The 23,311-nt window shown below is 38.6% G+C and overlaps 1 protein-coding gene and 1 pseudogene across 2 annotated transcripts in view; both read right to left on the bottom strand.

Annotated features, from left to right (window-relative positions):
• The window catches only part of RAB3GAP1 (RAB3 GTPase activating protein catalytic subunit 1), a 125,323-nt gene that overhangs the window by 94,273 nt on the left and 7,739 nt on the right, over positions 1-23,311 (bottom strand). The gene's annotated exons all lie outside the window — the stretch shown is intronic.
• LOC120854484 lies at positions 2,431-3,684 on the bottom strand (annotated as a pseudogene).

The following is a 23,311-nucleotide window of genomic DNA, read 5'->3' as shown; positions in this document are numbered from 1 at the left end:
TAAAGGATAAATCAAAGTGTCAGTCACTGAGTTGTGTCAAGACTCTTTGCAACCCCATGGACAGTAGTCTTCCAGGCTCCTCTGTCCATGGTATTCTCCAGGCAAGAAGACTGGAGTGGGTTGCCAGGCCGTCCTCCAGGGGATCTTCCTGACCCAAGGATTTAACCTGGGTTTCCTGTATTGCAGGCAGATTCTTTACCAACTGAGCCACCAGGGAAGGGATAAATATGAAAATGTAAAATGTAATTTCAAAAAACATTAAACGTCAGGAAGGGGAATTAAAAAAATGTAGATCTTTTAAGATGAGTTTGAACTAAAATGACTATTGGTTTAAAACAAGTAGGTATAGTTAGAGGTCAAAATACATGAACCACTCGGTCGCCACAAATCAAAACCCTAAAAGAGACAAACTAGAGAGAAAGGAACCCAAGCATACCACTAAAGAATATCATCAAATCACAAGGGAAGAAAATAAAAGAAAAGAATGGAGACTTATCCCCACACACACACACACACACACACAATGAAAACAGGTAACAAAATAAGTACTTACTTTTCAATAACCACTTTAAATACCAATGGACTAACTATTCTATTAAAAGACATAACACAGCTTATAGGATTAAAAAAAAAAAAAAAGACCTATCTAAACACTAAATTCAAGGAACTCACCTCAAAGCTAAAACAGACTAAGAGGAGATGGAACAGTTATCTCATGCAAATGGTAATGACAAGAAAGGTAGGGAACAATATTCATATCAGACACAGTTGACTTTAAAAGTCTACAACAAAAGAAAAAGGGGCATTATATAATAATAAAGGAATTGATACAAGGGAGAACATAACATTTATTATTGTATGCACACCTAATACAGTTGCACCTAAATATATAGAGCAAATATTAACAGACATAAAAGGAAAAACTGACAACAGAGTACTAGTAGTCTTGCCTGGAAAATCCCATGGATGGAGGAGCCTGGTAGGCTGCAGTCCATGGGGTTGCTAAGAGTCGGACACGACTGAGCGACTTCACTTTCACTTTTCACTTTCATGCACTGGAGAAGGAAGTGGCAACCCACTCCAGTATTCTTGCCTGGAGAATCCCAGGGATGGGGGAGCCTGGTGGGCTGCCGTCTATTTGGGGTCATACAGAGTCAGACACAACTAAAGCGACTTAGCAGCAGCAGCAGCAGTAGGGGAGTTTAACACCACATATAACTTGAGAGATGATCCAATGAGGAAATAGTAATCTTAAATGACATGTTATGCCAGTTAAGCTTAATAGAGATGTGCAGAACATGCCATCCAAAACTGGCATAATAAACATTTTTTTCAAGTAAACATGAAATGGTCTCCAGGATAGATCACAAGCTAGGCCACAAAACAAGTCTCAATAAATTTAAGAGGCTAGAAATAATAAGTATTTTTTTCAGCCACGTCAGTATGATATTAGATATCAATTACAGGAAAGAAAATGGGAAAAACACAAACACATGGAGACTGAACAAAATGGTATTAAAAAAAAAGTCAATGGGTCAAGATTTCCCTAGTGGTCCAGTAGCTAAGACTACACGCTCCCAATGCAGGGAGTCCAGTTCAATTCCTGGTTGGGGAACTAGATCCCACACCTGCAACTAAAAGTGTTTGCATGCCGCCAGCTAAACGAGTTCACAAGCCACAGGTAAATCTGGTGAAAGTGAAGTGTTAATCGCTCAGGCATGCCCAACTCTTTGTGACCCCTTAGATTGTAGCCCACCAGGCTCTTCTGTCTATGGAACTCTCCAGGAAAGAATACTAGAGGGGGTTGCCATTTTCTCATCCAGGGGATCTTCCCGACCCAGGGATGGAACCCAAGTCTCCTGCACTGCAGGCAGATTCTAAACATCTGGTGCAGCCACATGTATAAATAATTTTTTTTAAGTTCATAAAAAAACAGGCCAGTGAAAAATATCAAAGAAGAGATTAGAAAATACCTCAAGATAAGTGAAAATCAAAACAAAAATTTCCAAAATCTATGGGATGCAGCAAAAGCAGTCCTAAGAGGGAAGCTGGTAACAATACAAGCCTTCCTCAAGGAACAAGAGAAACCTTAACCTAGCTTACCACCTAAAGGATTTAGAAAAAGAAGAAAGATCAAAGCCCAAGGTCAGCAAAAGGAAGGAAATAACAAAGAGAGGAAAAATATAAGCAGATCAAAAAAGTAATGAGAGAAAAATAATCAATAAAATAAAATAAAAAATAAAATCTATGTTTTTTTTTCAATTGTTCCTCTCCAATTTTATCATTTGTCTAATTTTTAGCAGAGTATGGAAGGAAATACTCATCTTTGTAGAAGTGTGACAGGTTTGAATAAAATACTAACACACATTTTCATACCTATGCATATTTTAATTGTATGCTGTTATAATTTTTAATTGGGTTAATCTTCTTTTAAAAACTATCATAAAGGATTTTCCTACCATAATGTACTTTTGAAACATATACTGGTTCAGGTGAAACAACAGGTTCTGCAGGGATAGGAGGAGGACCTGATGTTTCTGAAATTCTTGGTTCAGGTTCATTCAGCTGTAGAAGCTCATCAAGAGCTAATTTTGCTGCATTGGATCTAGACTCCTATTTGTTTTGTCCCAGTCCAGTCTTGTATTGAATACCATCCACTACAGCACAGAAAGCAAAATATGGTCCCATAACATTACCTGTTGTCACTGTTTCCTTCAGGTCAAGCTGAACCTGCTGCATCTGTGCAAACTGGTGCAAGGCTGATATAGGATTTATCTCTCCACGTTTGTATTTCATTATAAATTCTTTAGGTATTTTTTTCGGAGGAAGGACAGGATTTGAAATAGATTAAAGACCTTTGGAAAGCAATGGTTCTGGAAAATTACCCGTCACTTGCGTAACCTTGGATGCCATGTTTGACAGGCTATTAACTTTCTGAGGAATATCCTGTGGGTGTAGTTACCGTCTGGGCTGATGGCTGAACTGGCAAGTTCTTTTTCAGCATCTGGGCAAAGCTAGGGACCCAAGAACTCTGAAACCAGTCATTGTTGCCAGACATTTTCTCACCAGTATTGTCCTTCTTGCCCGGCTGGCCGGACTTCGCTGGCAGGCAGCTCTGACCCAGCCGCAGGCCAGGTTGCAGGCCGGGGGCTCGCCGGCCAGCCGACAACTACGCCATTGCTTCTTTCCCCCGGCCTCAACCTCTCACTTCAGATGGCTTGGCCCGAGAGCCACATGGCCAGAAGGGCGTCTTTCAAAAGCCGCCTCGTGGAGTCACCAGAGGACCAGGGCAGACGCCCCATGCAGGCCTCATCCCAAAAGCTATGTTTTTTAAAGATAAGCAAAATTGATAAGCCTTTAGCCAGGCTGATTGAAAAAAAAAAAAAAAGAGAATTCAAAGAAAATGAGCTTAAGAGGAGAAATTACAACTAATATCACAGATACACACACACAAAAAAAACCATTAGAGAATATTATGAACATATTATATATACCAACAAACTGGACGATCTAGAAGAAATGGATAAATCTCTATAAACATATAATTTTCCAAGACTAAATCAGAAAAAAAGACACCCTGAATGGATTGATCACTAGTAGTGAAACTGAATCAGTAATCAAAAAATGTTCCAAAGTCCAAAACCAAATGGCTTAACAGAGGAATTTTATCAGGCAAAGAAGAGCTAATAACTATCCTTCTCACACTATTCCCAAAAACTGAATAGAACACACTCTTAACTCATTCTATGAAGGCACCATCACCTTGATACCAAAACTTGAAAGACACTATGAATAAAGAAAATTACAGACCAATTATCTTTGATGAATATAGATGTAAAAATCATCAACAATATATTAGCAAATCAAATTCAACAGTAAATAAAAAAGATCATACACCATGATCAAGTCGGAATCATCCTAGAGTAACCAGAATGGTTTTTCATACACAAAATTAATAAGACACACCGCATGAACAAAAGGAAAGACAAAAGCCACTTTATCATCTTCATAGACACAGAAAAAGCAAGTGACAAAACTCAACTTCCATTCATGATAAAAACTTTCAAAGTGTGTACAGAGGAGACTTATCTCAACGTAACAAAGGCCATTTACAACAAACCCACAGCTAACATAATATTCACCCCAAAACAATCTACAGATAAAGTGCAATCCCTATCAAGATTCTGATGACATTTTTCACAGAACTAGAACTAATCCTAAAATTTATATGGAACCACAAAAGACCCTGAATTACCAAAGCAAGTCTGAGAAAAAAGAACAAATCTGGAGGTATAACTATTCCAGACTTCAGATAATATGCAAAGCTACAGTAATCAAAACAACACAGTACTGCCACAAAGAAACACAAAGATCAACAGAACAGAAAAGAGCCCAGAAATAAACCAGCAATGGTCAATTAATCCACAAGAAAAGAGTATACATGTAAAACAATGAAATTAAGCCATGCCCTCACACAAATATACAAAAATAAATTCAAAATGATTTAAAGATCTAAATGTAGGACATGATGCCATAAAACTCTTAGAAGAGAACACAGACAAAACACTCTTTAACAGAAATCATAGCAATATTTTCAAAGATCAGTCTCCTAGTTGGCAAAAGAAATAAAAAGCAAAAATAAACAGGCCCAGTTCAAAATTAAAAGCTTTTGCACAGCAAAGAAAACTCTCAACAAACAAAAACACAACCCATGTGACAGACCCAAACAATGTGACAGACAAGGGCTTAATTTTCAAAATATATCAACAGCTATACAACTCAATTTAAAAAAAAAGATAGGCAGAAGACCTGAGTAGATGTTTTTCAGAGAAGACATACAGATGGCCAATAGGCCCATTAAAACATCACTAATGAGAGAAATGCAAATTAAAACCACAATGAGATACCAACTCACACCTATCAGAATTGCTATCATCAAAAGGCAACAAACAGCAAATGTTGGTGAGTATGTGAAGAAATGGAAACTTTCATATACTGTAGGTGGGAATGACAGCTGGTACAGTCATTGTGGAAAAGATTATGGAGGGTTCTCAAAAACCTAAAGATAGAACTACCATATGACCCAGCAATTCCACTCCTAGGTTTATATCCAAATAGAGTGAAAATATTAATTCAAAAAGATACATGCACCCAATGTTCATACTAGCCTTATTTACAATAGCCAAAATAGAGAAGCAACCTAAGTGTTCCTCAACACATGAATGAATAAAGAAGATGTGACACACACACACATACATATCCCACACACACATATCCCACACACACACACATATCTCTCTCTCTCTCACACACACACACACACACACACACACACACACACCACCCAGCCGCAAAAAAGAATGAAATCCTGCCATTTATAACAACATAGGTGGGCCTGGAGGGTGTTATGCTTAGTGAAGTACATCATACAAAGAAAGGCAAATACTCTATTATATCACTTATACATGGACTCTAAAAAGTAAAACAAACTAATGGATTTAACAAAACAAGACAGGATCACAAATATTAATATAAAGAATAAACTGGTGGTTACCAGTGAGGAGAAGGAGGAGGGGAGGGGCATGATAGGGTTAGGAAATCAAGAGGTACAAACTATTATGTATAAAATAAGCTGTAAGGGTATACTGTACAGTAGAGGGACTATAGCCAATATTTTGTAATAACTATAAATGGAGTATCATCTATAAAAACACTGATCACTAATACAATATTATAAGTCAATTATACACTTTAATTTTAAAAAGATAACAAGTATTGGTGAGGATGTGTTAAGAGTAGGACCCTTATACACTGCTTATACAAATGTAAAATGGTATAGCCACTTTGAGGAAACAGATAAGTTCCTCAAAAAGTTAAAAATAAAGTTACCATATGATCCAGCGATTACATTCTTAGGCATATATTAAAAAAAATTTTGAAAATATATGTCCATACAAAAACTTGTACCTGAACTTTCATAGAAGTATCACTCATAGTAGCCAAATGGTGAAACAGCACATATATCAATCTACTAATGAATGGATAAATAAAATGTGCTATATCCATACAATGGAATATTATATGGCAATGAAAATAAGTGAAATACTAATATATGTTACAACATGGACCAACCCTGAAAACTATGCTAAGTGAAAAAGGCAAGTTACAAAAGGCTATATATTGCACATTCCATTTATACACAATGTTCAGAATAGGCAAATCTATAGAGGCAGAAAATATTAATAGGTTAACTGTTGCCTAGGGCTGGGAGAAATGACTCCTAACAGGGATGGGGCTATTAGGGGAAGTGATGTAAATGTTCCAAAACTGATTGTGGTAATTGTTTTAAAACTGACAATATACTAAAAACCACTGAACTGTACACCAAATTGGTGACCTGTATAATATATAAATTTTATCTCAATAAAAAATTAAGACTGAGCAGATTCTCTTAATCACAATGTTCTGCATCTATCCTGTCTGAAAAGGCCAATGGTAGTTTCAAATTTGAACACATAGTAATCTTTAAAGACCAAACAGATTAAAGAAAAAAAAAGCCAAAATACCTCTCACTGGACATTTTATCTATTTCTGGAATAATACAAACAAGTGTTTCTGTAGTCACATGTGACTCTAAAACTGTTTTGCAAGTAGTTTTCCTATAACAAAACAAATATGCAAGTATACTGGCCAAGTAGAATGCAAATAAAAACAAAGAATTCAATTCTCAACAGATATTTGTTCTCCTGATGACCACAAATATTAACTCCGAAACATAGCAAAAATATGAAAGAACATATTTAATATAGAAGGCAGACTTTACTCTCTCCACCCATTTGGTTATGAAGTAGACTTGCTACATTTGAGTATTTTTGTTTGCTGTAAAATGACTGTAATATATAACATAGTTTGTAACACTAATGAATGTTTCATGGCAAAGTTCCCAATTCAGCATCTTTATGGTCAGAACAACTGGAGATGAATTAAAAATTAAATCTAATCATTAAAAAAAAAAAAAAAAAAACAGCCATCTATACACGTTCTAATTCTCACAGGTAGTCTGGCTGGCCCTCAGTTTAGATTAGGATTATTCCTCTAAAAGCACAGTAGAGAATACAATGTTACTAAGGCTCAGTCCAGAAGCTCGTCAGCATGTAACTTTCACTTCAGTTACACAGGGTTATTAAAACAACCTAACAAGGGAACGTGGAAACAAAAAGGGAATTTGAGATTATTCCCTCTTGAATCAATAAAGAAATATAAATCATCCAGAAAACATTCAACTATCTAAGAACTCTTAACAGTAAAGAGATCCTAGGGAAAGGGGACACAGTCAACTACAAGTCAGCCATACCAAATGTAGTAAGCTAGTCCTCAAGGAAGAGAATGAGCCAAGAAGATTCAAATAGGTACAATACACAACAGTTAACACAAATATGACTACTTTAAAAGCAACAAGTACTCATTCACACCACCTCGATTACTCAGGTGCTCATTCACACCACCTCGACTCTAATAGGTGCTTGGGCCTACCTCATCAGCAACCACAATTTATACTCCTTTTTAAGTCAGCCTGACTTGCAATTTAAGCCCAGAGTGTTTTATCTCTTGACAAGACCTCCTAATCTTTATAGATGATCTTCTTACTTATATATATATGTATCACATTTATGTACAATCACCAGGAATTTTAAGTAATCCAATTAACCCAATATACTGGATGAGATCATTACATTTTTCAAATGTTTGTACAGATTACTTCTGGGCCTCTTATAGGAACTAACACCTACTGAGTGCCTACTAAGCCAAATAATTCACATGTAACTCTGTGTGATGTGCATGTTTGCGTATGCACATATGTAAAATTTTGTGACACTGCCATTTAAATTTAAACTCTATTTTATAGATAAAAAAAGGTTCAGAGATTTAAAAATCTGTCCAAGGTTAACATATAATTAAGTCGTAAGGCTGGAATTTGATCCACCACAGCCTGGCTCTTTCCACTAGATGCTAAAGCAGGTAGATATAAATGCACACACAGACATATATAAATTCAACAGTACAAACACAAACAAGGTAAAGAAGAAGAATTTAATGCAAACAAGATAAAGAAGAATTTAAGAGTGGTCAGAACGTAAGGAGATAGTTTAATAAATGCCAGTTGAGTGAGTCAGAAACGGATTCATTCAGAAAACTGTATCCCAGTTACTCTTTAGGTAAAGTAAGGCTAACAAGAAAGAATAGATAATGGTCTGGGGCAGGAAACTGGATGTCTAACTTAGGGAACAAATAGTCCAATTCAGCTGAAATTTCTTACAGGAAATAGAAAAGGGGGGAGGTGGCGGGGGTAAGAGACCTGACACCAGATGTCTACAAATATCAGTTCTAAGAGTTTCAACTTTACCCTATAGGCAATGGAGAGCCTCTGAAGGCTTCTATGTAGGCCTGTAACATGATAACAGTATTAGCTTAGAAGAATCCCTCTTGAACATCCTGGATAGAAAAACAAAATGGTAAGGAGCTAAGGTAGGGAAGATGAAAGTAGAAGAGGTGCACAGAGAAGGGCACTCACGAAGTACTTGAGCCCAGTGACTCTTCTGGGAAGGCTGTAGCTTAGGGCAGATCTCTTGGGTTCACAGAAACTTACTAGCTAAATAATCTTGGGCTAAGTTATTTTTCTCACTGTGCCTCAATTTTGATCTATAAAATGGGGATAATAAAAACAGTACCTATCTCCTAATTATATCTGAGGATTAAATGAGATGATATATATAAAGAACTTAGAAAGTGCCTAACATAAAAAAAAAGTGCATAGCAGATAGTTAAGCATGTAAGCATTCAATAAATGTTAGCTATTATGATATCAAAAATTCAGAAGTGATGTAAAAGTTCTAAGCTATAGTAGAAGCCAGCCCCATAGATAAGGACTTAGAATCTAAGTTACTAAATATCATTCAAGATGGTACTCAGTGTTACCTGTGCATAATTAACTGTGCCATTTCTCTAGAGGTCTAAAGAAAATATGGCCAAAAATATGAAGACAGACAATACCAGGCTCTGGTTTCAATTTGCAGCAATAACTAGAGATTGACAAACAATTAGAACCATCCATTGTCAAAGGACCAACCCAAAGTAGCACTTGTGGGAATTCAAAGCTAATTTCGAAAATATCTACAGAACTCCAAAATACTACAAGGAAAGAAGAAAGCAGGGAGTGTGAAACCTTGAATAGTTGCTAGAAGCAAGAAACCAGAAACTTGGAAAGAAGTCACCATGAGATATATCTTTTTCATTAGGTGCATTATTTTCCTGCCATATGATTAACTCCTAGGAAAAAACATTCACAACTTAAAACTAAATGAACATCTCTCTGGGCTGGGACCTAGGTTGTGGCAACGTAGCAAAATGCACTAAGAAGGTCAGTGTTAGTCGCTCAGTTGTGTCCAACTCTGTGACTCCATGGACTATAGCCTGCCAAACTCCTCCACCTATAGAACTCTCCCAGGAAGAATATGGAAGCGGGTAGCCATTTCCTTCTCCAGGGGATCTTCCCCACCCAGGGACTGAATCCAGTCTCCTACACTGCAGGCAGATTCTTTACCTTCTTAGCCACTGGGGGAGCTCCAAGAAGGTAAGAATCATGGGCAAATATGTGACAGGTTATGGTGCCTCCCTAAGAAAAATGGTAATGAAAACTGAAATCACCCAGCATGCCAAATACACTTGGCTCCTTCTGTGGCAAAACCAAGATGAAGAGATGAGCTCTGGGCATTTGGCACTGTGATTCCTGCATAAAAACAGTAGCTGGAGGTGCTTGGAATAAAAACTATATACAAAATTTATACCAAAATGGATTAAAGACTTGAACATAAGACTTGAAAGCATAAAATTCTTAGAAAACATAGGTGGTATGCTGCTTGACATAAATCTTGATGATGATTCTTTTGGATCTGATTTCAAAAGGAAATGTAACAAAACAAAAGCAAAAGTGAACAAGTGGGACATCAAACTAAAAAGCTTCTGTACAACAAAGGAAATCATCAGTTCAGTTCAGTCGCTAAGTAGTGTTCGACTCTTTGCAACCCCATGGCCTGCAGCACACCAGGACTCCCTGTCCCTCACCAACTGCCAGAGTTTACTCAAACTCATGTCCATTGAGTCAGTGATGCCATCCAACCATCTCCTCCTGCCTTCAATCTTTCCCAGAATCATGGTCTTTTCAAATGAGTCAGTTCTTCAAATCAGGTGGCCAAAATATTGTAGTTTCAGCCTCAGCATCAGTCCTTCCAACAAATATTCAGGATTGATTTCCTTTAGGATGGACTGGCTGAATCTCCTAGCTGTCCAAGGGACTCTCAAGAATCTTCTCCAACACCACAGTTCTAAAGCATCAGTTCTTCAGCAGTCAGTTCTCTTTATAGTCCAACTCTCACATCCATACATGACTATTAGAAAAACCATAGCTTTGACTATATGGATCTTTGTTGGCAAAGTAATGTCTCTGCTTTTTAAAATACTGTCTAGGTTGGTCATAACTTTTCTTCCAAAGAGCAAGCGTCTTTTAATTTCACAGCTGCAGTCACCATCTGTAGTGATTTTGGAGCCTCCCCAAAAAAAGTCTGTCACCTTTTCCCCATATATTTGCCATGAAGTGATAGGACCAGATGCCATGATCTTAGTTTTCTGAATGTTGGGTTTTAAACCAACTTTTCCACTCTCCCCTTTCACTTTCAAGAGGCTCTTTAGCTCCTCTTCACTTTCTGCCGTAAGGGTGGTGTCATCTGCATATCTGAGGTTATTAACATTTCTCCCTGAAATCTTGATTCTAGCTTGTGCTTCATCCAGCCTGACATTTTGCATGATGTAAGGAGTACGTCAAGGGTGCATATTGTCACCCTGCTTGTGTAACTTATACGCACAGTACATCATGAGAAATACTGGGCTGGAAGAAGCACAAACTGGAATCAAGATTGCCAGGAGAAATATCAATAAACCCAGATATGCAGATGACACCACCCTTATGGCAGAAAGTGAAGAGGAACTAAAAAGCCTCTTGATGAAAGTGAAAGAGGAGAATGAAAAAGTGGGCTTAAAGCTCAACATTCAGAAAACTAAGATCACGGCACTGGTCCCATCACTTCATGGGAAATAGATGGGGAAAACAGTGTCAGACTTTATTTTTTGGGGCTCCAAAATCACTGCAGATGGTGACTGCAGCCATGAAATTAAAAGACGCTTACTCCTTGGAAGGAGGGTTATGACCAACCTAGATAGCATACTACAAAGCAGAGATATTACTTTGCCAACAAAGGTTCGTCTGTTCAAGGCTATGGTTTTTCCAGTGGTCATGTATGGATGTGAGAGTTGGACTGTGAAGAAAGCTGAGCGCCAAAGAATTGATGCTTTTGAACTGTGGTGTTGGAGAAGACTCTTGAGAGTCCCTCAGACTGCAAGGAGATCCAACCAGTTCATCCTAAAGGAGATCTGTCTTGGGTGTTCATTGGAAGGACTGATGCTGAGGCTCAAACTCCAATACTTTGGCCACCTCATGCGAAGAGTTGACTCACTGGAAAAGACCCTGATGTTGGGAAGGATTGGGGGCAGGAGGAGAAGGGGATAACAGAGGATGAGATGGCTGGATGGCATCACCGACTCGATGGACATGAGTTTGGGTAAACTTTGGGAGTTGGTGATGGACAGGGAGGCCTGGCGTGCTGCAGTTCATGGGGTCACAAAGAGTTGGACATGACTGAGCGACTGAACTGAACTGAAGGTGTGGAGAAAAGGGAACTCTTGTTCACTACTGGTGGGAATGTAAACTGGTGCCACCACTATGCAAAACAGTACAGAGGCACCCAAAATATTAAAAACCAGAACTACCATATGACCCAGCAATTCCACTCTTGAGTATTTATCCAAAGAAAACAATAACTTGGAAAGATATACGCACCCCACCACTGCAGCATTATTACAGAGGCCAAGATATACAAACAACTTAATATGGATTAATGGATAAAGAAAATGTGGTATACACATACAATGGAATATTACTTCGTCACAAAAAGGAATGAAATCTTGCCATATGCAACAACATGGATAAACTCTGAGGGCACTATACTAAGTGAAACAGGTCAGATAAAAACAGAATATAATATATAAGGAAACTTTTCAAAAAACAACAACAAAAAACTAAGCTCACAGACGCAGAGAAAGGATAGTTGGTGGTCAGAGGTAGGGGAGGGGAGGTGAAATGAGTGAAGGGCATTAAAAGGTATAAACTTTCAGTTATAAAATAAGTAAATCATTGGGATAGAATGTACAGCAGTGACTACAGTTAATAATACTGTACTGCATATTTTAAAGTTGATAAATCTTAAATTCTCAAAACAAGAAAAAAATGATGTTACAATGTACAGTGATGGACGCTAACTAGACCTGTGGTGATCATTTTTCAATATATATAAAAATCAAATCACTCTACTGTACAGCGAAAACTAATAAAATGTTATATGTCGATTATACTTCCATTTAAAAAAAAAGGAATGGGTAATCATGGTCAACATTAGATTTAAAGCCATGTTATACAGAGAATTCCATATTAGAAGTGTATTTACTAGAACTAAAAGTTATTAATTTAATATGACATCTCAAAAAGTACTTCAAACTATCTTGTTGAATGGATATAGATAGGTATTTATTTTTAGTACAGTTAATAAAGTTGTCTTCATGCCAAGGAAAAAATTAATACGAAGAAATAAAAGTATAAAAAGAGTTAAGAAAATTTTGGAGGGACTTCCCTGGTGGTCCAGTGGCTAAGATCTTGTGCTCCCAATGCAGGGGCCGTGTTCAATCCCTGGTCAGGGAACTAGATCCCACATGCCACAAGTCCTGATGCAGTCAAATAATCATTTTTTTTTAAAAGAAAATTTTGGAAGAGAAATATAATGGGAGCATATTTTTGTCCTACCAGAATATACAATAAATATATAATAATTAAAATAAAATAGCATATTTATAAGAATACAAAGTATTCATATTTCAGAAACAAACCCAAGTATGTACAGAACTCAATATATGGTAAAGAGAGCATAATCAATAATTCAGAAAATGCTGGCTATCCAACAGAATAAAAAAGATCACTGCCTCATTTCACTCACAAAAATTAATTTTAAGTAGTTATCTAAATGTTAAAAAAAATCTTTCTTTAGAATAACTAAAAATAGTAAAATACAGAGAATGTTCTCAGGGTCCAACAGAAGTCCTCAGACCACATCATGAGAATTTCTGACCTAAAGGGCAGACTAATTTGTGCACAACCAGGGGTAAACCCCAAACTTTGCAAATAAACTCTGCCCCAAATCTTGGCTGTCAAGCCATGCATGTGCAGTAGAAACTCCAGAGTACACTGACAAAGAAGAAACTTCAGAGAAAAGATTTCAGCTGCTGTCACCAACGAAGAGAGAATGGAATTTTACTCCAATTAAGCAAACTGCGTGCTAAAACTAAAGTGTTCTTCAGAAAACACAACAGAATCTAACCTATACATTCACTCAAAATACAAGTATAAAGTTAAGAAATTATTGAACCACCACCACCCCACCCCACCCCCCACCCCCCGCAAAAAAAAGGCTTTCCAGGTGGCACCAGTGGTAAAGAATCCATTGCCAATGCAGGAGATGCAAGAGATGTGGGTCGATCCCTGGGTCGGGAAGATCCCTGGAGTAGGAAATAGCACTCCAGTTCAGTATGCTTGTCTGGAAAATTTCATGGGCAGAGGGGCCCGGAGGGCTACAATCCATGAGATCACAAGGACTGAGCAACTGAGTGCACACAAAGAGACACAAAACAAATTAAAAAACCCAAGAAAATGTGACGTATACTCAAGAGAATACAGTGAACAAATTCAACCTCAAAACCTAGATATCACAACTGGAGGCCTAAAGGGCAGTATTTTCAAAACAACTTAGAGATAAGCAATCACAGAGAATTACACATCATAAAAGGAACCAAAAAATTCTAGACTTAAAAACTACAATAACTGAATTGGAAAATACCTTAAGTGGGTTTAACAGCAAACTGGAGACAGCAGAAGATAAATTCTAAGAAATTATATGAGAGAGAGAAAAAAAAAAAAGGACTGAGTACAGTAGAGCCTCAGAGACCTGTGGGGCAGTATCAAGAAGTCAAATATTACTTAAATTACAGAAAAAGAGACTAGGACAGAAATATATTGAAAAAATAATGGCAAATGGGACTTCCCTGGTGGTCCAGCAGTTAAGACTCAGCACTCCCACTGCAAGGGGCACAAGTATAATCCCTGATTAGGGAACTAAGGTCCCAAAGGCTGTACAGTGTGGCCAAAGAGTAAAAAAGAAATTAATAATAATGCCCAAAACTTCCCCAATTTGGTGAAAAACAAGTTGTTTTTAATATTAATATATTCAATATTAATAAAACTAAACAGGAAAAACACAAACAAAATACACCTATGAATATTCATAGTCAGCTTAAAAAGATAAAGAAAAAAAATCTTGAAAGTAGCCAGAGAAAAGAGCACCAAGCTAGAACAAAAACGAGTGTCACCTAATTTCTCATCAAAAATTATAGAGAAAACAATGGAACCACATCTTTAAAGAACTGGAGGGGAAATTTTTCAAGCTAAAATTCTTTAGCAAAACTATTCTTCAAAAACCAAGTAAAAGGGCTTTCCTGGTGGCTCAGTGGTAAAGAATCTGCCTGCCAATGCAGGAGACATGGGTTCGATCCTTGATCCATGAGGATCCCACATTGCTCTGGAGCAGCAGAGCCTATAAGCCACAACTATTGAGCCTGTGCTCCAGAGCCTGGGAGCTGTAACTACTGAAGCCTGAGCCCCCTAGAGCCCATGCTCCACAATAAGAGAAGCCACAGCAATGAGAAGCCCTCACACCACAACCAGAGTAGCCCCTGCTTGCCACAACTAGATAAAAGCCAGCACAGCCAATAAATAAAATTATTTTAAAAAAATAATAAAGATACATTTAAAGAAAAATAGTAGTTTTAGCCAGCCAGTATGGCAATTCAAAAAATTCAGAAACAACATATGATGAAAATATTGCACTTTTGGGTATATATTTAAGAGTTGAAAGGAACTCAGATATCTGCACATGAATGTTCACAACAGCATTATTCACAAAAGCCAGAAAGTGGAAATACAGTTAAGTCCCCTACATACAAACAAGTTCTGTTCTGAAAGTGAGTTTGAAAGTCCAATTTGTTCGTAAGTCCAAGAAAGTTAGCCTAAGTACCTAACTAACATAATCAGCTATGTAAAACTGTACTGTAAGAGGTTTATAATACTTTTCACACAAATAATACATAAAAAAACAAACACAAAAAATAAAACAGTGGCTTCTCTGGTGGTTCAGTGGTAATGTATTCACTTGGAGTCATGAGTTCAATCCCTGATTCAGGAGGATCCCACATGCTGTGCTCATGTGCCACAACTACTGAACCTATGCTCTAGCGCCCGGGAGGCACAATAACTGAGCTCACATGCCACAACTACTGAAGCCTGCTGCTGCTGCTGCTGAGTCACTTCAGTCGTGTCCGACTCTGTGCGACCCCATAGACGGCAGCCCACCAGGCTCCCCCATCCCTGGGATTCTCCAGGCAAGAACACTGGAGTGGGTTGCCATTTCCTTCTCCAATGCATGAAAGGGAAAAGTGAAAGTGAAGGCGCTAGTTGTGTCCGACTCTTCTCGACCCCATGGACTGCAGCCTACCAGGCTCCTCCATCCATGGGATTTTCCAGGCAAGAGTACTGGACTGGGGTGCCATCGCCTTCTCTGACTGAAGCCCATGCACACTAAAGCCTGTGCTCTGCAACAAGGGAAGCCACTACAATGAGCAGCTCACCACAACCAGAGAAAAGCCCACACAGCAATAAAGACCCAGTGGAACCAGAATAATAAAATATTTTTAAAAATAAAACATTTTTCATCCTACAGTATAGTACCTTGAAAGGTACACGAGTGCAGTACGACAGCTGGCATACAGGGGCCGGCATTGAGTGAACAGACAAGAAGAGTTACTGACTGGAAGAGAGGGAAGACGGGAGATGGCAGAGCAGACGGACTGTCAGCAACAGGAGACAGAGGGCAGCTGCAATTTCATTCACGCCTTACATGACTAGACATGCCAATCCACATTCACATCTTCGAAAGTTCGTAACTTGAAGGTCGGTATGTGAGGGACTTACTGTAACCCAAGTGTCCACTGATACATACACAGATAACCAAAATGTGTTGTGAGTGTGTATAAATACATATACACACAACGGAGTATTATTCTATCTTAAAAAGGAATGACATTCTGACAAATTCTACCACATGGATGAATCCTAAAGACATTAAGCATGACAGATGAAAAACAAGCTAGACACAAAAGGACAAATACTGTAGGATTCTATTTACATGAAGGAGCTAAATAAATGAATTTGCAGAAAATGAATAGTGGTTACCGAAGGCTTCAGACTAGGGGCAGTGAAAGAGTTCAGTCTGTCTTGATGAAAACTTGAAATATGTAAAAATACTTAAAACCACTGAATTTTACACTTGAAAATGTTTAAAATGGTAAACCTTATGTACAAATTGTCCTTGACTTATATTGGGGTTGTTATGGCCCAATAAATCCTTTATAAATTGGAAATATCATTAAGTTGACATTAATAAACCTTTTCTATCAAATATTATATAGCTCAGCCTAAGTCTAAAGGTCAGTTTTCATTCCAATTCCAAAGAAAGGCAATGAATGCCAAAGAATGCTCAAACTACCGCATAACTGCACTCATCTCACACACTACTAAAGTAATGCTCAAAATTCTCAAACCCAGGCTTCAAAAGTATGTGAACCGTGAACTTCCAGATGTTCAAGCTGGTTTTAGAAAAGGCAGAGGAACCAGAGATCAAACTGCCAACATCCTCTGGATCATGGAAAAAGCAAGAGAGTTCCAGAAAAACATCTATTTCTGCTTTATTGACTATGCCAAAGCCTTTGACTGTGTGGAGCACAAGAAACTGTGGAAAATTCTGAAAGAGATGGGAATACCAGACCACCCGACCTGCCTCTTGAGAAACCTGTATGCAGGTCAGGAAGCAACAGTTAGAACTGGACATGGAACAACACACTGGTTCCAGATAGGAAAAGGAGTACTTCAAGGCTGTATGTTGTCACCCTGCTTATTTAACTTCTATGCAGAGTACATCATGAGAAACGCTGGGCTGGAAGAAGCACAAGCTGGAATGAGGATTGCCGAGAGAAATATCAGTAACCTCAGAAATGCAGAACACCACCCTTATGGCAGAAAGTGAAGAGGAACTAAAAAAGCCTGTTGATCAAAGTGAAAGAGAAGAGTGAAAATGTTGGCTTAAAGCTCAACATTCAGAAAACTAAGATCATGGCATCTGGTCCCATCACTTCATGGCAATGGGGAAACAGTGGAAACAGTGGCAGACTTTATTTTTTGGGGCTCCAAAATTACTGCAGATGGTGACTGCAGCCATGAAATTAAAAGATGCTTACTCCTTGGAAGGAAAGTTATGACCAACCTAGACAGCATATTGAAAAGCAGAGACATTACTTTGCCAATAAAGGTCCATCTAGTCAAGGCTATGATTCTTCCAGTGGTCATGTATGGATGTGAGAGTTGGACTGTGAAGAAAGCTGAGCACTGAAGAATTGATGCTTTTGAACTGTGCTACTGGAGAAGACTCTTGAGAGTCCCTTGGACTGCAAGGAGATCCAACCAGTCCATTCTGAAGGAGATCAGTCCTGGGTGTTCTCTGGAAGGAATGATGCTGAAGCTGAAACTCCAGTACTTTGGCCACCTCATGCAAAGAGTTGACTCATTGGAAAAGACCCTGATGCTGGGAGGGATTGGGGGCAGGAGGAGAAGAGGATGAGATGGCTGGATGGCATCACTGACTCAATGGACCTGAGTTTGAGTGAACTCCGGGAGTTGGTGATGAACAGGGAAGCCTGGCGTGCTGCGATTCATGGGGTTGCAAAGAGTCAGACACAACTGAGCGACTGAACTGAACTGAAGTCAACCTTACACATGCTCAAAACACTTACATTAGCTTACTTAGACAAAATCATCTAACACAAAGCCTATTTTATGATGTAATACTGAACATCTTACATCATGTACTGAATACTTAAAGTGACAAAAATGGTATATGGGTACAGAATGGTTTTAAGTGTATCAGTTGTTTACCCTCATGATCAAATGGTTGACTGTGAGCCACAGCTTGCTGCCCAGCATCGTCAGAGTATACTGTACCACATGTACTACGTTGGGAAAAGATCAAAATTCAAAATTCAAAGTACAATTTCCACTGAATGTGTCCAGTTTTTGTATCATACCCATCGAAAAACTTAAATCATCAAAAGTTGGAAACCATCGAATATTTTACCACAATAAAAAATTAATCAACATAATTAACCACATTCAGAGAATAAAAAAGAAAAATCATATGATTATCTCAATAGATACAGAATAAGATCTGAATAAATTATGATTAAAAAAAAAATCTAGCTAAAAAAGAATTTCCCTAGTGGAACTATAGACTCTAACAATGGACAGAGGTTCCTGACACTGTACAGGAGGCAGTGATCAAAATCATCCCCAAGAAAAAAAAATGCAAAAAGGCAACAAGGTTGTCTAAGGAGGCCTTAGTAATAGTTGAGAAAAGAGAAGAAAGGAAAGGTAAAGGAGAAACGGAAAGATATACCCATTTGAACTCAGAGTTCGAAAGAATAGCAAGGAGAGATAAGAAAGCCTTCCTCAGTGATCAATGCAAAGAAATAGAGGAAAACAACAGAATGGGAAAGACTAGAGATCTCTTCAAGAAAATTAGAGATACCAAGGGAATATTTCATAAAAGATGGGCTCGATAAAGGACAGAAATAGTAGGGACCTAACAGAAGCAGGAGATATTAAGAAGAGGTGGCAAGAATACACAGAAGAACTGTACAAAAAAGATCTTCAGGACCCAGATAATCATGATGGTGTGATCACTCACCTACAGCCAGACATCCTGGAATGTGAAGTCAAGTGGGCCTTAGGAAGCATCACTACGAACAAAGCTAGTGGAGGTGATGGAATTCCAGCTGAGCTATTTCAAATCCTGAAGGATGATGCTGTGAAACTGCTGCAGTCAATATGCCAGCAAATTTGGAAAAACTCATCAGTGGCCACAGGACTGGAAAAGGTCAGTTTTCATTCCAATCCCAAAGAAAGGAAATGCCAAAGAATGATCAAACTACCGCACAATTGCACTCATCTCACATGCTAGTAAAGTAATGCTCAAAATTCTCCAAGCCAGGCTTCAGCAATACGTGAACCGTGAACTTCCAGATGTTCAAACTGGTTTTAGAAAAGGCAGAGGAACCAGAGATCAAATTGCCAACATCCGCTGGACCATCGAAAAAGCAAGAGTTCCGGAAAAACATCTATTTCTGTTTTATTGACTATGCCAAAGCCTTTGACTGTGTGGATCAAAATAAACTGGAAAATTTTGAAAGAGATGGGAATACCAGACCACCTGATCTGCATCTTGAGAAACTTGTATGCAGGTCAGGAAGCAACAGTTAGAACTGGACATGAAACAACAGACTGGTTCCAAATAGGAAAAGGAGTTTGTCAAGGCTGTATATTGTCACCCTGCTTATTTAACTTCTATGCAGAGTACATCATGAGAAACTCTGGGCTGGATGAAGCACAAGCTGGAGTAAGACTTCTGGGAGAAATAGCAATAACCTCAGATATGCAGATGACACCACCCTTATGGCAGAAAGCGAAGAAGAGCTAAAGAGCCTCTTGCTGAAAGTGAAATGGGAGAGTGAAAAAGCTGGTTTAAAACTCAACCTTCAAAAAACTAATATCATGACATTCAGTCCCATCATTTCATGGCAAATAGATGGGGAAACAAATGGAAATGTGACAGACTTTTTATTTTGGGGGGCTCCAAAATCACTGCACATGGTAACTGCAGCCATAAAATTAAAAGACTCTTGCTCCTTGGAAGAAAAGCTATGACCAACCTAGACAGCATATTAAAAAGCAGAGATTACTTTGCTGACAAAGGTCCGTCTAGTCAAAGCTATAGTTTTTCCAGCAGTCATGTATGGATGTGAGAGTTGGACTATAAACAAAGCTGAGCACCGAAGAACTGATGCTTTTGAACTGTGGTGATGGAGAAGACTTTTGAGAGTCCCTTGGACTGCAAGGAGATCCAACCAGTCCATCCTACAGGAAATCGTCCAGAATATTCATTGAAAGGACTGATGCTGAAGCTGAAATCCCAATAATACTTTGGAGTTTGTAAAGAACTGACTCATTGGAAAAGACCCTGATGCTGGGAAAGAGTGAAGGCAGGAGAAGAAGAGGACGGCAGAGGAGAGCTGGTTGGATGGCATCACTGACTCAATGGACATGGGTTTGAGCAAGCTTCAGGAGTTTGTGATGGACAGGAAGGCCTGGCGTGCTACAGTCCATGGGGTTACAAAGAGTCAGACATGACTGAGCAACTGAACTGAACTGATGAAAAACCTCAAACTTTTAGTTCTGAAACACTGGATGTTTCACCACTAAAATTGGGAAGAAGGCAATGATGCCTACTCTCAACAATTCTAAACAAAATTTTATTAAGGGTCCTGGTTACTGCAATAAAAATAAGAAATGAAAGGTAAGAAAACTGGAAAAGAAGTAAACTGTCCCTATTTGGAAACATGACTATGAATGTAGAAAATGGGAAAGAATTAACAAAAAGATTATGAATCTTTACATTTAACCACATCAAAACACAAAATTAATGTAAAAAATTATTGTATGTCTATGAAGTAGCAAGGGCTTCCCAGGTGGCTCAGTAGTAAAGAATCCACCTGCCAAGCAGGAGACATAGATTTGACCCCTGAGTGGGAAAGATCCTCTGGAGAAGAAAATCAAAACTTACTCCAGTATTCTTGCCAAGGAAATCCCATGGATAGAGGAGCCCAGTGTGCTACAGTCCATGGGGTCACAAACAGTTAGACAGGATTTAGTGACTGTCACTAAAGGTCACAACAACAAATGTCCTAGCAAACAAATGAAAAATAAAATCAAAACATAATTCCACTTACAACTGCATCATATAAAATATTTAGCAATAAATTAAAAAATATGCAAGCCCTCACCAAAAACTACAAAATACTGCTGAGATGAAGATGACTTAATAAGTGAAGAGATGTCAAGCTTCAAGATTGCCCAAAAGTTACTTCTCAAAAAAATCTATAAACTCAACACAATCCCAATCATCGGCCCAGCACAATCATAATCCTTTTTATATAAACTGACAAACTTATTCTAAAATTCATAATGGAAACATAAGGTCCTAGAATAGACAAAACAATCTGGGAAAACAACAAAAGCTAGAAAGTCTGCATTCACTAAATTTAGGACTTATTCTAACACTGTTCAGTGGTTCTCAGTTGGAGGCAATTTTGCACCTCAGGGGACATTTGATGGCTCAGCGGTAAAGAATCCACTTGCGATACAGGAGACACAAGTTCAATCCCTGGGTCAGGAAGATCCCCTGGAAAAGGAAATGGCAACCCATTCCAGTATTCTTGCTTGGGAAATCCCATGGACAGAGGAGCCTAGTGGGCTACAGTCTGAGGGGTCACAAGAGTCAGGCACAACTTAGTGACTGAACTACCACCATATACATTTTTGGTTTTCACCACTGGGAGGGTGCTACTGAAATCTACTAGGTAGAGGCCAGAGATACTAATAAAATTCTATAGTACAAAATACAGCCCCACAACAACCTGGCCCAAAATTTCAACAGTGCCAAAGTTAGGAAGCTCTAAACTACAATGGCCAAGACAACGTGGTTTGTTGTTGTTCAGTCGCTCAGTTGTGCCCAACTCTTTGTGAACCCAAAGATGCAGTACTCAAGCCTTCCCTGTCCATCACCATTTCCTGGAGTTTGCTCAAACTCATGTCCGTTGTGTTGGTGATGCCATCCAACCATCTCATCCTCTGTTGCCCCCTTCTCCTCCTGCCTTCACTCTTTCCTAGCATCAGGGTCTTTTCCAATGAACCAGCTCTTTGCATCAGGCAGCCAAAGTATTGGAGCTTCAGCATCATTCCTTCCAGTGAACACTCAGGGTGATTTCCTTTAGGATTGACTGATTTGATCTCCTTGCTGTCCAAGGGACTCTCAAGAGTCTTCTCCAACACCACAGTTCGAAGGCATCAATTCTTCGGTGTTCAACCTTTTTTACTGTCCAGCTCTTGTATCCATACATGACTACTAGAAAAACCATAGCTTTGACTATATGGACCTTTGTAGGCAAAGTAATGTCTCTGCTTTTAATATGTTACCTAGGTTTGTCACTGCTTTTCTTCCAAGGAGCAAGTGTCTTTTAATTTCATGGCTTTAGTCACCATCCACAGTGATTTTGAAGCTGAAGAAAATAAAAGTACTGATGTCAGTACAATGTGCTACTGACAATCAGGATTTTCCAACAGATAAATGAAACAGAATACAGATTCCAGAAGGTAAACTCCAGGTCAACTGACTGACAAAGGCATCAATGCAATAAAATGGAAAAAAGAAGTGTTTTCAACAGAAGGTCCTAGAATAAGATAGCCATGTGTAAAAATTGAACTGTGATTCCCACCTCACCACACACATCATTAGTTCACAATGGGTCAGAGACCTAAATAAAAAGCTAACATGCTAAATTCTAGAAGCATAGTATCTTTACAACTTAGCAAAACAATCTGTGAAGACTTAAAAGCAGAATACACAAAATATTCCTACAATTCGATAAAAACCCAATTAAAATATGGGCAGGGGACTTCCCTAGTGGTCCAGTGGATAAGAGTCCACCTTCCATTGCAGGGAACATGGGTCTAGTTCCTGGTCAGGGAACTATGATCCCACATGCTGTGGGGCAGCTACTAAGCCCACAGGGCAGAACTACAGAGCTCACGTGCTCTGGAGCACATATTCCTCAGTGAAAAGTAAATAAATTAAATACGGACAAAAAACTTGAACAGACATTTCACCAAAAATGACACACAAATGGCTAACAAGCACATGAAAAAAATGGTCAGTACCAATATTTCTCACAAAATACAAAAGTGAAACAAGAAATACAAATTAATTCCACAAACTACAAAATGATTGTACATATATGTGCTCAGCCACTCGGTTGTGTCCAACTCTTTATGACCCCATGGATGGTAGCACACCAGGCTCCTCTGTCCATGGAATTTTCA

Source organism: Oryx dammah, unplaced genomic scaffold (assembly GCF_014754425.2).
Source record: "Oryx dammah isolate SB20612 unplaced genomic scaffold, SCBI_Odam_1.1 HiC_scaffold_27, whole genome shotgun sequence".
Classification (NCBI taxonomy): Eukaryota; Metazoa; Chordata; class Mammalia; order Artiodactyla; family Bovidae; genus Oryx; species Oryx dammah.
This window is presented reverse-complemented; position numbering and strand designations above follow the sequence as displayed.